Source organism: Capra hircus, chromosome 1 (genome assembly GCF_001704415.2).
Source record: "Capra hircus breed San Clemente chromosome 1, ASM170441v1, whole genome shotgun sequence".
Classification (NCBI taxonomy): Eukaryota; Metazoa; Chordata; class Mammalia; order Artiodactyla; family Bovidae; genus Capra; species Capra hircus.
In genome coordinates this window covers 44,192,797-44,206,746 of record NC_030808.1, presented here as the reverse complement: position 1 = coordinate 44,206,746, position 13,950 = coordinate 44,192,797, and the positions used below count along the sequence as shown (strand labels likewise).

Here is a 13,950-nt window from a genome sequence, read left to right as displayed (position 1 = left end):
TGTGAAAAGGGAAAGACTGACAAGGAATTTGCTTCATTTTATTCATAAATATAATACTACAGCAGTGCTGTCTGACGGAGATATAAGCCACCTATGTAACGTTAAATTTTTTAGTAGTCTCATGCAAAAGTAAAAAAAAAAAAAAAGAAGATAAAAACAATTTTAAAAAACTATGGTAAAATATAAATAAGAATTTACTGTCTTAACCATTTTTGAATGTAAAATTCAATGGTATCAAGTATATACATTCACACTGTTGTGCAACCACCATTACTATCCACTTCCAGAATCTTCCTCTCATCCCAAAAGAAACTCTATACTTGTGAAATAATAACTTCCTAGCCCTACCCCCCAGCCCTTGGTAACCTTACTTTACTTTCTATGAATTTCACTATTCTAGGTACCTTATACAAGCAGAATCAGACAGTATTTGTTCCTTTGGCTTATTTCACTTAGATTTGTCGTCAAGTTTCATCAATATTATAGCATACATCAGATTTCCATTCTTTTTTAAAGACTGAATAATATTCTACTATAGGCATATGCCGTATTTTGTTTATCTACTCATCTGTTGTTAGACATTTGAGTTGTTTCCACTTTTTGGCTATAGTGAAGGTAAAAATAATTTTAATGTATTTTATTTAACTCAATATATCTGAAGTATTAAACTTCAACATGGCCAATATAAAAATAATTAATGAGATATTTTCTATTCTTTTTTGCAACAAGTACCTGAAATTCAGTGTGTATTTCATAACTATAGCACATGTCAATTTGGATTAGCCAAGTATCTTGTACTAGTTAGCCACATATAGCTAGCAGTTAATATAGGAGGGTTTGTAGTCAGGTTTTGGTAAATCATGACTCCTCCTGCAACACATCTTAGTGGATAATCACACTTAATTGGTTCTCATGTAGCCCAAGTGTTTAGAACTGGGGCTCTGGAGTCAGATTAATCTAAATTCAAATTTCAGATCTCTCACTAATTACCTCAGTATATTACAAAGGTTACTTATTAATAATATTTCCAAATGTTAGTTTCTTCATCTGTAATATGGATCAAAAACACTATTTCTCCCACAGGGTTGCTGTGAATTAAGTTAAGTAACACAAAATGCTTAACATAGCATTGCCACAAAATGCTACTAGTAAGTATAATTAAAAAAAGTCGTATTCCGGTTCATTAAGACCTTTGTTTTTGTATAGTTCTGTGTATTCTTGCCACTTCTTCTTAATCTCTTCTGCTTCTATAAGGTTCTTACTGTTTCTGTCTTATCACGCCCATCCTGCATGAAATGTTCCTTTGATAGCTCCAATTTTCTTCAAGAGATCTCTAATCCTTCCAATTCTATTGTTTTCCTCGATTTCTTTGCATTTTTCAATTCGCATATTCTTGCATTGATCATGATGGTATGATCACTCACCTAGAGCCAGACACCCTGGAATGCAAAGTCATGTGGGCCTTAGGAAGCATCACTAAGAACAAAGCTAGTGAAGGTGATGGAATTCCAGTTGAGCTATTTCATATCTTAAAGATGATGCTGTGAAAGTGCTGCACTCAATATGCCAGCAAATTTGGAAAACTCAGAACGGCCACAGGACTGGAAGAGGTCAGTTTTCATTCCAATCCCAAAGAAAGGCAATGCCAAAGAATGTTCAAACTACTGCACAATTGCATTCATCTCACACAATAGCAAGTTCAGTTCAGTTGCTCAGTCATGTCTGACTCTTCGTGACCCCATGAATCGCAGCACAACAGGCCTCCTTGCCCATTGCCAACACCCAGAGTTAATTCAAACTCATGTCCATTGAGTCGGTGATGCCATCCAGCCATCTCATCCTCTGTCATCTCCTTCTCCTCCTGCCCTCAAGCTTTCCCAGCATCAGGGTCTTTTCCAATGAGTTGGTTCTTCACATCAGGTGACCAAAGTATTGGAGTTTCAGTTTCAGCATCAGTCCTTCCAAGGAACACTCCAGACTGATTTTGTTTAGGATGGGCTGGTTGGATCTCTTTGAGTCCAGGGGACTCTCAAGAGTCTTCTCCAGCACCACAGTTCAAAAGCATCAGTTCTTTGGAGCTCAGTTTTCTTTATAGCCCAACTCTCATATCCATACACGACTACTGGAAAAACCATGGCCTTGAACGAGACTGACCTTTGCTGGCAAAGTAATGTCTCTGCTTTTGAATATGCTAGGCTGGTCATAACTTTCCTTCCAAGGAGTAAGCATCTTTTAATTTCATGGCTGCAGTCACCATCTGCAGTGATTTTGGAGCCCCCAAAAATAAAGTCAGCCACTGTTTCCCCATCTATTTGCATGAAGTGATGGGACCGGATGCCATGATCTTCGTTTTTTGAATGTTGAGCTTTAAGCCAACTTTTCGCTTTCCTCTTTCAATTTCATCAAGAAGCTCTTTAGTTCTTCTTCACTTTCTGCCATAACGGTGGTGTCATCTGCATATCTGAGGTTATTGGTATTTCTCCCGGCAATCCTGATTCCAGCTTGTGCTTCCTCCAGCCCAGTGTTTCTCATGATGTACTCTGCATAGAAGTTAAATAAGCAGGGTGACAATACACAGCCTTGATGTACTCCTTTTCCTATTTGGAACCAGTCTGTCGTTCCATGCCAAGTTCTAACTGTTGCTTCCTGACCTGCATACAGATTTCTCAGGAGGCAGGTCAGGTGGTCTGGTATTCCCATCTCTTTCAGAATTTTCCATAGTTGATTGTGATCCACACAGTCAAAGGCTTTGGCATAGTCAATAAAGCAGAAATAGATGTTTTTCTAGAACTCTCTTCCTTTTTCAATGATCCAGCAGATGTTGGCAATTTGATTTCTGGTTCCTCAGTTCAATTCACTTCAGTCACTCAGTCGTGTCCGACTATTTGTGACCACATGAACCTCAGCACGCCAGGCTTCCCTGTCCATCACTAACTCCCGGAGTCCACCCAAAACCATGTCCATTGAGTCAGTGATGCCATCCAACCGTCTCATCCTCTGTCGTCCCCTTCTCCTCCTGCACTCAATCTTTCCCAGCATCAGGGTCTTTTCCAATGAGTCAGCTCTTCGTATCAGGTGGCCACACTAGCAAAGTAATGCTCAAAATTCTCCATGCCATCCTTCAATGATACATGAATTGTGAACTTCCTGATGTTCAAGCTGGATTTAGAAAAGGCAGAGGAACCAGAAATCAAATTGACAACATCCGCTGGATCATCGAAAAAACAAGAGAGTTCCAGAAAAACATCTAATTCTGCCTTATTGATTATGCCAAAGCCTTGGACTGTGTGGATCACAATAAACTGACCTCTTGAGAAATCTGTATGCAGGTCAGGAAGCAACAGTTAGAACTGGACATGGAACAACAGACTGATTCCAAATAGGAAAAGGAGAACGTCAAGGCTGTATATTGTCACCCTGCTTATTTAACTTTTATGCAGAGTACATCATGAGAAACGCTAGACTGGAAGAAACAGAAGCTGGAATCAAGATTGACGGGAGAAATATCATTAACCTCAGATATGCAGATGACACCACCCGTATGGCAGAAAGTGAAGAGGAAGTAAAAAGCCTCTTGATGATAGTGAAAGAGGCGAGTGAAAAAGTTGGCTTAAAGCTCAACATTCAGAAAACGAAGATCATGGCATCCGGTCCCATCACTTCATGGGAAATAGATGGGGAAACAGTGGAAACAGTGTCAGACTTTATTTTGGGGGGCTCCAAAATCACTGTAGATGGTGACTGCAGCCATGAAATTAAAAGATGCTTACTCCTTGGAAGAAAAGTTATGACCAACCTAGATAGCATATTCAAAAGCAGAGACATTACTTTGCCGACTAAGGTCCATCTAGTCAAGGCTATGGTTTTTCCAGTGGTCATGTATGGATGTGAGAGTTGGACTGTGAAGAAAGCTGAGCACCAAAGAATTAATGCTTTTGAACTGTGGTGTTGGAGAAGACTTTTGAGAGTCCCTTGGACTGCAAGGAGATCCAACCAGTCCATTCTGAAGGAGATCAGCCCTGGGATTTCTTTGGAAGGAATGACCAACCTAGACAGCATATTAAAAAGCAGATACATTACTTTGCCAACAAAGGTCCATCTAGTCAAAGCTATGGTTTTTCCAGTAGTCATGTATGGATGTGAGCTGGACTATAAAGAAAGCTGAGCCCTGAAAAATTGATGCTTTTGAACTGTGGTGTTGGAGAAGACTCTTGAGAGTGTCTTGGACTTCAGGGAGATCCAACCAGTCTATCCTAAACGAGATAAGTCCTGAGTGTTCCTTGGAAGGACTGATGCTGAAGCTAAAACTCCAATACTTTGGCCACCTGATGTGAAGAGCTGACTCATTTGAAAAGACCCTGATGCTGGGAAAGATTGAAGGCAGGAGGAGAAGGGGACGAAAGGGGATGACATGGTTGGATGGCATCACTGAGTCAATGGACATGAGTTCAATTAGGCTCCGGGAGTTAGTGATGGACAGGGAGGCCTGGTGTGCTGCAGTCCATGGGGTCTGAATGAGTTGGACATGACTGAGCAACTAAAATGAACTGAACTGAACGAAATTTCTTTGCATTGTTCATTCCAGAAGGGCTTGTTTTCTCTCCTTGGTGTTCTCTGAAACTCTGCCTTCAGTTGGGCATATCTTTCTCTTTCTCCTTCGTCTATAGCTTCTCTTCTTTCCTCAGCTATTTGTATAGCCTCCTCAGACAACTCTTCAAAAACGTCATCACCAAAGACAAAGAAAGACTGAAACACTGTTCAGATTGAGGGAGAGCCATGACCACTAAATGCTGCACATAATCCTGGAACAAAAGAAAAATAAAATTTCCCGATGCAAATAATACTATGAGATAGTTGGTAAAAAGTTGAATGGGGACTATGGATTAGAAAATAATCTGGTGTCAATATTAATATACTGAATTTGATAGTCATATTATAGTTGTGTAGAAAAGTGTACTTGCTTTTAGGATAATAACACTGAAGCACATAAGTTGATTCAGAAAAACACACACACGTATATAAACACAAGGGGATAGGTGGGAAGAGGGAGATTAGAGGAAAAAAGAGAGAGAGACAGTAAATGTGGCAAAATGCTAAACTTTGGAGAACCTGAATGAAGAGTACACAGGAGTTGTTTACTATTCATGTGTCTTTTCTGTAAGTTTGAAATTATTTCAATGATAATAGCTAAAAATAAAGAGCATGGGTTTCAGTGGGACTCAGATCGAAGTTTGAATTCCGAGTCTGATATTTATCATCCAGGAGACTGTAGGGAGGTTCATTACTGGGAGCTTTGGTTTTCTTATTTGATCACCAGCTCAAGCCCAGCTTGGTCTTCCCAGATGGCTCTAGTGATAAAGAACCTGCCTGCCAGTGCAGGAGACATAAGAGACGCAGGTTCAAACTCTGTGTCTGGATGATCGCCTGGAGGAGGGGATGGCAACCCACTCCAGTAATCTTGTCTGGACAGAAGAGCCTAGCAGACAATTTGCATGCACAGGACTGACTTAAAGCGGTGCTGTGATGGTTACGTAAAACAATACACAGAATGGAGCACCTGGCTAGTGGTGAATCTGCCTGGCAGAGGACCTGATGCCTAACTGGTTAGGAAGTATATACTCGCTAAAGACATGAACAAGCTCCTTCCTCCTGCCCCTCCCCACCAATCAGATTAAGTGATAGCACTTAGAGAAAACGAACAACTTTTAACGAAGTATGAGATTTTTCTTAACATCTGCATAACACAAAACAAAAACCTTGATTAATCATAATAAATATCATCATACATTTGAATGTTGCTTTTAAGTTTCCTCAGCATTTGCCCTCATGTCTCATATGACACTGAATGGAACAGGCAGGCATTCAAGTTAAAGTTCAACACAGCGTTAATAATAGCAAGTCTCTGCAGTGCCTTGGGTCATGACTGTCAAAGAAGAGGGCATGCCCTTATTACTTAAATCTCAAACAGGGCTTGCATCAGTTCTTGGTTGCAGGGTACAAAATGAGGTGCGGTCTAACGTCCATCTGGGCATCTGTCCTTAGGATGCTCGCGCCGCTGTTTGTTGCGGTTCACAGTGTATCTGGGGCAGTGACAGGGCACAGAAGGGGACCCAGGTTGTGCCTGGGAGGTTTCTTCTCTCGGCCAAGATGTGCACATAAATTTGAAATCACCCAAGAGGGTGCTTTCAGAGTTGCCTGCCAAAGAGTGGTGTCTGCTAATCCGGAGAGCAGCTGCTGGGCACAGGCATACACACACACACACACAGACAGACACACACACACCCAGACACACTCAAGGAGCCTATACCTGCCTCTACTTGTCTGCTCTGGGCAGATGGCTCCCGGGTCTTGGGTCGTCTCATTCTGCACCTCAGTCCAGTTAGACCCTTTCTTCTGTGGAGGCTGGCAAGCTGTGGGGTGAGGGATTCAGCCAGGTTGCCTGCCTTCTGAGTATGAAGGACACAGCCTGGAGAGGGAGGAGGGTTATTTTTAGTGTTTGGGCCCAGTCAGTGTTGGGCTCCCCTCTGCCTCTCCTCTGCAGAACTGTCAGTGGACCCTGGTTGCAAGTTCTCCTTGACTTTGAAGCCCACAAAACAAAAACTGAGAGACTGTCCAAAAAGAAAAGAAGAAAACGCTGTTGGTCCCTGGATTCCACTGTTGGATTTGGTGGGGATGAGAAGAGAGGACCACCGGGTGTGACTGAGCAGAGGCACCTGCGCAGTAAGGTAAGTGTCCCCAGTGCCACTGAGAAGAGGCTTTGGGGACGTGTCTGTGATATCCAACATCCAGGAACTGCCCCCACTGCTCTCCAGGAGCAGAAGCTTCTGGGCATTATGCAAGGGAATAGAGTAAATCTTAGGCATGATTAAGGGCTTAAGAAGGGTGATGATGTTTTTTAATATGAAGAAGAGCTGCGTGCAAAATAGAGGAACTATCCTGACAGGAGATATGAAAGGAGACCAAAATAAAATCTTATTTGCTATCCTCTTTAGAGTAAGACAAATGGTCAAAAATTTTAAAATGGTTTGGGCAGATGACTTTGCTTGGTAACAGCTTGATTTTGCAAACTAATGTAAATGATCAATGCATAATTTGAAAATCATCCCAAATGTGGTATCAATGGAGAAATGTATTGGATAGGCTAGACTGGTTAGGAGGCATTTTCTTTTTATGGAAAGACAGAAGAAATTAACATCTTAAAATGGCAACTTAGAGGTATTCCTTTTCATTTCCTTTTGTTCCTATTTCTTTGGTGCTAAAGATTTGATGAATGGGGGCCAGAGAAGAGAAGCAGATTCTTGAGGTGGGGTTTTTTGGAAGGTCTTGGAAGATACCTATCACCCCAAAGCATGACTGGATGTTTATGGCACAACAAACCTCAATGTCAATGGGAAATGAAGCCTGATTGCTGCCAAATGATACCAGAGAAAGTTCTGAACTTGCTCAGTGGGAGTATTAGTCAGTGTTTAGGGTGAATGCATAGTTTTGAATACAGATCCAGTTCGAGAGATACATGTTCAGCTAAAATTTTTGTGACATATTCAATCACTCTTTTTCATTACACCTGATGATCACATCTTTCTTCAATATCTATGCAAGTCTTACGAAGGACTGCAAGAAATGCAATGCGTACACTGCTCAGCTACATCCACCATGTTCTACGTGTGCGTTAGGCTTGTAATAAAGGAGGGCAAGGGGTAGCATACTACTGGTGAAAACTCTTCCAAACTGTGGCAATGCTCCTCTTGCTTCAACTAAAAATACGTTTCCTATGATGATACTTTCTAATACATCAATCTTCTATCCTCCCAAAACAAATATTCCAAGTAAATACATCTCTACAGTCATCAGTTGACACTATTATGAAACTCATATTATGCTTAATTAAAAATCAGCATAAATATTTAAACAGCTCTTTGCTACTGAAAATTTCTAAAGGCAGCAATAATATTCATGGGCTATTTTTATTTCTTTAAAACAAATATGTTGGGCAATCAAGACAAGTCTATGCTTACAAGAGTTTTTCAGGTAATTTCCCAGAGCAATGTTGAGTTTGGGTTCTTAAGATTACCAGTGCAAAAATATTCTGTAAAAATTCTAGGATGAAGAAGGTATTGATTATAAACATACAGTGTAAAAAAATTTTTTTTAAGAGTTTAGCTTCTGTTAAAGTTTGTATGTAGTTTTCTTTTTTCATTTAAACTGTTGTTGAATAAAAAAATTTGTTAGCCAAGAATTGGTCTTAGGTACTGACATTGTCACTGGAGATACAGATACTTTATTGTGGTTTCAAAATGATGATCCATTTACCTGCTGTATGGGCTAGATGTTGCAATGTGCCAAGAGTTGAGGAGCAATGGGGATGAGCTCCACGGATGGGGAAAAACAGAAGTAAAGGACCCTGTATTCTTCAGAAGAAAGTCCATGTTATTCTTGTCTTAACGTAAAAAAAAGTTTTCATTACTACTGAAATACATGTCTCGCCTCTTCAATATGTTACATTAAAAAACATTTAAAGAAAAAAATGTTGCTTTTATTTGCATTTGGACAGAACTAAGTGGCCACCAGCATTTAATAGCCATTCATACAGAGAACAACATAATTTTTTTTGTTTTGTTTGTTTCATTGTAATTAGGTAGACCAGTCTTATGGTAAAAGGGCTTAATTAGTTTGTTCACTTGTTCATTCATTCAACAAAGGTTTAGAGTGCCTACTACATGTTGGGTTACCAGAGATACAGCAGTGAATGGACCAAAAGTGGTTTCCATATTCTCTAAGTATAGAGATCTTCACAGAGGGGCCAATTATTAGTGATTTGAACCTTAATACTGTTCATTTTTCTCAAGAGGCAGGACAGGTGGTCTGGTATCCCCATCTCTTTCAGAATTTTCCAGTTTACTGTGATCCACACAGTCAAAGGCTTTGGCAGAGTCAATAAAGCAAAAATAGATGTTTTCCTGGAACTCTCTTGCTCTTTTGATGATCCAGTGGATGTTGGCAATTTCATCTCTGGTTCCTCTGCCTTTTCTATAACCAGATTGAACATCTGGAAATTCACAGTTCCGTATTGCTGAAGCCTGGCTTGGAGAATTTTGAGCATTACTTTACTAGCATGTGAGATGAGTGCAATTGTGCGGTAGTTTGAGCATTCTTTGGCATTGCCTTTCTCTGGGATTCGAATGAAAACTGACCTCTTCCAGTCCTGTGGCCACTGCTGAGTTTTCCAAATTTGCTGGCATATTGAGTGCAGCACTTTCATAGCATCATCTTTCAGGATTTGAAACAGCTCAACTGGAATTTCATCACTTCCACTAGCTTTGTTCATAGTGATGCTTTCTAAGGCCCACTTGACTTCACATTCCAGGATGTCTGGCTCTAGGTGAGTGATCACACCATCGTGATTATCTTGGTCATGAAGATCTTTTTTGTATAGTTCTTCTGTGTATTCTTGCCACCTCTTCCTAATATCTTCTGCTTCTGTTACATCCATACCATGTATGAAATGTTCCCTTGGTATCTCTAATTTTCTTGAAGAGATCTTTAGTCTTTCCCATTCTGTTGTTTTCCTCTATTTCTTTGCATTGATTGCTGAGGAAGGCTTTCTTATCTCTTTTTGCTATTCTTTGGAACTCTGCATTCAGATGCTTATATGTTTCCTTTTCTCCTTTGCTTTTCGCTTCTCTTCTTTTCATAGCTATTTTTAAGGCCTCCCCAGAGAGCATCACCAACTCGATGGACGTGAGTTTGAGTGAACTCCGGGAGATGGTGAAAGACAGGGAGGCCTGGCGTGCTGCAATTCATGGGGTCGCAGAGTCAGACACGACTGAGCAACTGAACTAACTAACTAACCAACAGTTCATGTTGCCTGCCATGGTATTTTCTCCCTTGTTTCTAAGTAAAAGACTAGAAAAAAAAAATTTCCTACTTATAAAGGTTGATTTAGTGTCTGCAAGATAGGGAGAGAATTCCAGGGACCAAATAATCAAATAATCAGATTGGAATATACATTTTATTGAAACTACTTGAGGCTTCTTTGAGGGACATTAACATTTCTGTTCTAAATCATAGATGTCAAACAAAGACTCATATACCAATAGTTTGCTCCTTCAGAATTGGGTCAGACAAGATGTCTCTAACGAGGACATTAGAGCAAAATTTGTATTAGATAGCCTCATAGCTATCTGGGGCTCAAATCTGATGAGGGTTCAAGATGTTTCTGTCTGATTTGTCTGACAAAGACAGTCAATCACCAGAGGCTACAACAGAAAGAGTGGCAGTACTATGCTCTCACTATGGTTGAGGAAACTTTGTATAATATTTGTAACCACAGGGTCATTTTATACCTGGGAGGTGTCCTACATTGTTTACAGAATTCGAGCATCAGTCACTCACTTGATCCTAAGGTGACCGTGCATGATAGGAAATGCAAGTATTATTCCCTGTTCAGCCGATGGAAAAACTAGGTTTTAGACTTTTAAGGAACCAGCCCAGCTATGTTCTTTCTAATGCAGTCTCCTTAAATAATTTCTCAAATGAAGTCTAGAAAAATTCTGAGTTTTCAACATGAGTACTCACAGTTCCGAGCACTGGTTGAAGGTGGTGGTGGCCAACTGGAAGCTGCCAATGGGAGAGTTTCAGGCCTTCCCACACACCATTGTCTTCCTGCCTCTACCTCCCTTCTACACTCATCCAACAGTTCTTTTCTCTGGCCCTCAAAATAGTGTAGTTTCTAAACAAGATATAAGCTACTGCTTTTTTCTTCTTTTTATGATGGGAACAGGATAGTATACTCATCTACATGTGAATATAGATAGAATTTTAAACTTCTGGTTAGTGCCAAAAGTCTGGCAACATAAAAAGCTGTCAGATCAGATTAGACCAATTGTCCACCCAGCCCAGATCCTGCTACTAGTGGATGCATAAGTGGGCCCTTGAGAGAAGCAGTTTATCAATGGTAAGTGAAAATATCACAGGACAAAATTATGGGGGAAAATGGTAAGCTGACAGCTATATCAACTGAGACATATGAGTTAACTGAGAGCTCTATCAATATCGGCAGAGCTGATCAGAGCAGTCTTGAGTGAAGGTCTCCCTGGTGGATTTCAAGAGAGTAAACTGATCTGCGGGTAACTGGGATACTGAAGCTAACAGGGTGTAGGGTACTACTCATAGCTAGTATTCTCTGTTACAGCTAGCTATGATCAATCAAATCCACTTTGTTTCTTTCTTACATTTTTTTCCTGGAATTTATTGTGTACCTATTTAAGGTTTATTATAATTGTTTGGAGGTGTTTAGCTATTGGGTTGGCCAGAAAGTTTCTTTGGGTTTTCTCGTAACATCTTATGGGAAAATCCGAACAAAGTTTTTGGCCAACCCAATACTTTGTTCTAGCGGCTTGGACAGAATGTCTCAGATCCCCTTGACGGATCCAGGGACAATCCTCTGACTAGGAAAGTAGAGTTTAGGGAGGACAGGAATGTGGGTAAAGCAGAGGCTGCTTCTGTGCTGCTTCTAGGAGCTGCTGCTGCAAGCCTTGAGACAGAAAGAGACAGAGGCAGCTGCCTCTGAGCCACGGTATTAACTGCCAGGTTGTGACTAGGGACACCAACCAGCTCCTTAGTTTTCAGCTGCTCCAAACATCTTCACCCGGAGCTATTTTAAGAACCTTTGCATTTGATCAGGGAGCATGTGGGGTTAAGCCTTGTGTTTTCCATTTCAGTTTTAGATCCCAAGCAGGTGCAGTTAGTAGTTCAGAGTTTAAAAACTTATTATTGTATTTCTCCCCAATCAATGCAAAATAACTTCATATTAGGGGAGAAAAATCATGTAACTGAGATCAAGACTTGTTTCTTAAATAAAATTAAAAGTATTTAGAACTTGAACTTAAAAAAATCACTAGCATTTTCCATTATAATTCTTGTTTGGCAAACTTGGCTAAAAGTATGAAAGAATAAATAAAGTCATTTGGCTACAGTAGTCATGTATGGATGTGAGAGTTGGACTATGAAGAAAGCTGAGTGCCGAAGAATTGATGCTTTTGAACTGTGGTGTTGGAGAAGACTATTGAGAGTCTCTTGGACTGCAAGGAGATCCAACCTGTCCATCTTAAAGGAAATCAGTCCTGAATATTCTTTGGAAAGACTGATGCTTAAGCTGAAACTCCAATACTTTGGCCACCTGATGCGAAGACCTGACTCATTTGAAGAGACCCTGATGCTGGGAAAGATTGAAGGTGGGAGGAGAAGGGGACGACAGAGGATGAGATAGTTGGATGGCATCACTGTCTCAACGGACACGAGTTTGAGTGAACTCTGGGAGTTGGTGATGGACAGGGAGGCCTGGCGTGCTGCAGTCTATGACGTCGCAGAGTTGGACATGATGAGCAACTGAACTGAACTGAACTGAAAAGTCAGGACGATATATAACTATTTGTGCTACTGTCCATTAATCTAATGCTGTGCATGTGTGCTCAGTAGCTCAGTCATGTCCAACTCTTGCAACCCCATAGACTGTAGTCTGCCAGGTTCCTCTATCCATGGAATTTCCCAGGCAAGAATACTGGAGTGGGTTGCCAATTCCTACTCCAGGGGATCTTCCCGAGCCAGGGACAGAATCTGCATCTCTTGCGTCTCCTGCATTGGCAGGTGGATTCTTAACCACTGAACCACTTGACAAGTCTCAGTCTAACCCTACATTCTACTTAGTATGCTTAGAATATTGCTGACAAGGACATCTTTGTATATTAGGGACATTTATGATGGTCTGACAATGTCAAACAATGATTTAACCACTTGAACTTTGACAATCAGAGAAAGGTTTCCTCTAAGACTCAGCCTACTCCCTGAAGAGATAGAGTTGAAAAAAAAGTGAAGGCAATATAAAACAAAAAATTATTTCTTTCACAAATCTTTCAAGCTAAGTATCTGTAAATTCCTCCAAAATTTATATAGGTCTTTCTTGGTCTGTTCAAGTTCTGTATCTCTACTGGTCCACTACACACTTATGAATCTGAGCCAGAGTTGCCCAATTTCTTAGTTTAAAAGATTTATTTGTACCCTTCAGGAGATTCAACAAAGCAGAAGCGCTGGAATCTGGGGCTTGGATACAGCTCTGGAAAAATAAAGGAGGTAGGACAATCATTGGTCGAGGAGTATTTGGGACTGTGGAATTTTCTAGGCTTCAGGACTTTCACTGCTAAAATCAGAATTGTCCCGGGAAAACTGGGGCAGTGGGTCACCCTAAATGGAGAACACACAACTGAAAGGATCAAATTATAGTGCCTACTGCTATAGAGGATCGGGGTACAGAAACCAGGTGCCCTAATTCTGTCTGGTGCACTGTATACATGGCAGATTCCTTGTTTAGGGAGATGTGGGGAGAGCTTTGGTCATGAAGATTCACCTGTTTATGGAATCTCACCCTTCCTAACACAAGAAGAGATCTGGAGGCATAATAACGAAGCGCCATCTTGAAGCTTGGGAAGTTCAAGTTTCCCAGTGAATTGGCTCAGCTTCCCACCAAAAACAACCAAGACTCCAAGATTATTCAGGTATTCCACAGTTATATTTTTTGTTTAAAACTTTACAAGGGCAACATAGACATATGCACACAAATTCAAGGGGCAGCAGTGCATAAAATGTACAAGTCCACCAAACTTCTAGACCAGAGTAGGAAAAGAGTAAGGGCTATCTGAACTGGCTATCAATATCAAACAAAAGCCAGTTATTACTAAACCAGCAAATGGATATACTCATTAGCATAACGCCTAATGCCTAAGAGCATGGATTTTTTCCAGATGACATCATGGGTTTTAATCTCCAAAAAGTTACTTAACCTCTCAAAGCTTTAAGTTTCTTCATAAAATGAAGATAATAACTGTATTTGTCTTCTGGGGAACAATAAATGAGAAATATAAAGTGTTAACTACAGTTAGTGACAAATAATAAGTG

The 13,950-nt window shown here is 40.5% G+C and overlaps 2 protein-coding genes across 3 annotated transcripts in view; one reads left to right on the top strand and one right to left on the bottom strand.

Moving 5' to 3' along the window:
- The window catches only part of CMSS1 (cms1 ribosomal small subunit homolog (yeast)), a 397,827-nt gene that overhangs the window by 71,691 nt on the left and 312,186 nt on the right, over positions 1–13,950 (bottom strand). The gene's annotated exons all lie outside the window — the stretch shown is intronic.
- Positions 6,255–13,950, top strand: part of FILIP1L (filamin A interacting protein 1 like) — a 292,466-nt gene continuing 284,770 nt past the window's right edge. Inside the window, exon 1 of the mRNA XM_013972898.2 lies at positions 6,255–6,725. The gene's annotated coding sequence lies outside the window, so the exon portion shown is untranslated. The remainder of the gene's footprint in view (positions 6,726–13,950) is intronic.